This window comes from Lipophrys pholis, assembly GCF_963383615.2.
Source record: "Lipophrys pholis genome assembly, contig: SCAFFOLD_48, whole genome shotgun sequence".
Classification (NCBI taxonomy): domain Eukaryota; kingdom Metazoa; phylum Chordata; class Actinopteri; order Blenniiformes; family Blenniidae; genus Lipophrys; species Lipophrys pholis.
In genome coordinates this window covers 172,501-174,864 of record NW_028292143.1, presented here as the reverse complement: position 1 = coordinate 174,864, position 2,364 = coordinate 172,501, and the positions used below count along the sequence as shown (strand labels likewise).

Below are 2,364 nucleotides of genomic sequence, written 5' to 3'. Positions count from 1 at the left end.
GACTGGAGTTTGTCTCAGAGTGAGACTTCTGTCTGTAGTTTGTGACAGAGAGAGACTTCTGTCTGTAGTTTGTGACAGAGAGAGACTTCTGACTGGAGTTTGTGACAGAGAGAGACTTCTGACTGGAGTTTGTCTCAGAGAGAGACTTCTGACTGTAGTTTGTCTCAGAGTGAGACTTCTGTCTGTAGTTTGTGACAGAGAGAGACTTCTGTCTGTAGTTTGTGACAGAGAGAGACTTCTGACTGTACTTTGTCTCAGAGTGAGACTTCTGACTGTACTTTGTCTCAGAGTGATACTTCTGTCTGTACTTTGTCTCAGAGTGAGACTTCTGACTGTAGTTTGTCTCAGAGTGAGACTTCTGACTGTAGTTTGTCTCAGAGTGAGACTTCTGACTGTACTTTGTCTCAGAGTGATACTTCTGTCTGTACTTTGTCTCAGAGTGATACTTCTGTCTGTACTTTGTCTCAGAGTGATACTTCTGACTGGAGTTTGTGACAGATGAGGGGTGGGTTTTGACGGGTGCGCGCCTCAGGGCGGAGCGGAGCGGCTCTGACCGCGGGGACGCGCACGCTCTGTCACGCAGTCCCAGCCGCGCGGCCAGGCCACCGGCCAGCCCGTCTCCTCCGCTCCGCCTTCTCTGCGGTTTGTCCCGTTTTTCCGGTCAAACTTTCCGTTCAGTCCCGGTTGTCCGGTTGCTCCGGTCGCCTGCAGCTGTTCAGAGCGGCGGATTACCGTGTTGAAAAACCGGACGTGCCCCGCGGGCCTCCGCCTCACCTCCGCTCACCGTTACCGGACGGTGACGTCACCCCTCAGAAAAGTTGGGACGATTGTTCCGCTGCCCTGCGGAGAGTCCTCCGAGGACCCGGTAACCGACAGGCCCGCCCAGCCCGGAGGACCGCTCACAGCCTCCCTTTGTCCACTTCGTCCTGAAGATGAAGAGCGAGTGACCGGACAGCGGCCTGCACGAGACTCCGCCGGGCCCGGGAAGGTGAGACAACAACCGACCGCGGGAGGTGTCCAGCCTCCGTCAGGTTTCCTCTGTAAAGTTACACCGACCAGATGAAGGTTGCTCCACCTTTACCTCCAGCGGCCTGACGGAGAAGGAAAGGTGGAGTCCTTTATGTCACTTTGTTCCCACCTTCAGTTTCCCTGAAGCACGAGATGTCAGGAAAGGTTGATTGGAGATTATTGATTTTCAATCCAGAAAGAAATTCCTTCTTTTATTCTGACGTTTCCTCCAACATCTGAACTTCTAATGTTCCTCAGGTCGACCTTTGTTTACGTTTAGAGTCACCCGCTCAAATATAGACAGCGTCTCCACTTTCAACTAAGAACTCGCCCGAGTTAACTACGTGGGTCCCGAGTTAACTACGTGGGCCCCGAGTTAACTACGTGGGTCCCGAGTTAACTACGTGGGCCCCGAGTTAACTACGTGGGCCTCGAGTTAACTACGTGGGCCCCGAGTTAACTACGTGGGTCCCGAGTTAACTACGTGGGCCCCGAGTTAACTACGTGGGTCCCGAGTTAACTACGTGGGCCTCGAGTTAACTACGTGGGCCCCAAGTTAACTACGTGGGTCCCGAGTTAACTACGTGGGCCCCGAGTTAACTACTTGGGCCCCGAGTTAACTACGTGGGTCCCGAGTTAACTACGTGGGTCCCAAGTTAACTACGTGGGCCCCGAGTTAACTACGTGGGCCCCGACTTAACTACGTGGGCCCCGAGTTAACAAAGTCAACCTTGAGTAACCAAAGTCAGCCCAAGTTAATGAAATGGGCCCTGAATTAATGAAGTTGGCCCCGACTTAACTACATGGGCCCGAGTTAACTACATGGCCCCGAGTTAACTACATGGGCCCGAGTTAACTACATGGCCCCGAGTTAACTACATGGCCCCGAGTTAACTACATGGGCCCGAGTTAACTACATGGCCCCGAGTTAACTACATGGCCCCGACTTAACTACATGGCCCCGAGTTAACTACATGGCCCCGAGTTAACTACATGGGCCCGAGTTAACTACATGGGCCCCGAGTTAACTACATGGCCCCGAGTTAACTACATGGCCCCGAGTTAACGAAGTCGGCCGCAAGTTAACTTAATTGGCCACGGGTTAACGAAATGGGCTTGAGTTAACGAAGTCGGCCGTGAGTAACCAAAGTCGGCCCGAGTTAACTAAGTGGGTCCCGAGTTAACGAAGTCTGCCCCGAGTTAACTAAATGGGTCCCGAGTTAACAAAGTCAACCTTGAGTAACCAAAGTCAGCCCGAGTTAATGAAATGGGCCCTGAATTAATGAAGTTGGCCCCGACTTAACTAAATGTGCCCAGAGGTAACGAAGTTGGCCCCGAGTTACTGAAGTAGGCCTT

At 52.7% G+C, this 2,364-nt stretch overlaps 1 protein-coding gene across 2 annotated transcripts in view; it reads left to right on the top strand.

Moving 5' to 3' along the window:
- The first annotated feature begins 577 nt into the window (after positions 1-577).
- The window catches only part of LOC308128144 (kinesin-like protein KIF1C), a 66,577-nt gene continuing 64,790 nt past the window's right edge, over positions 578-2,364 (top strand). For both annotated transcript variants that reach the window (XM_080493810.1, XM_080493809.1), the window contains exon 1: positions 578-988. The gene's annotated coding sequence lies outside the window, so the exon portion shown is untranslated. The remainder of the gene's footprint in view (positions 989-2,364) is intronic.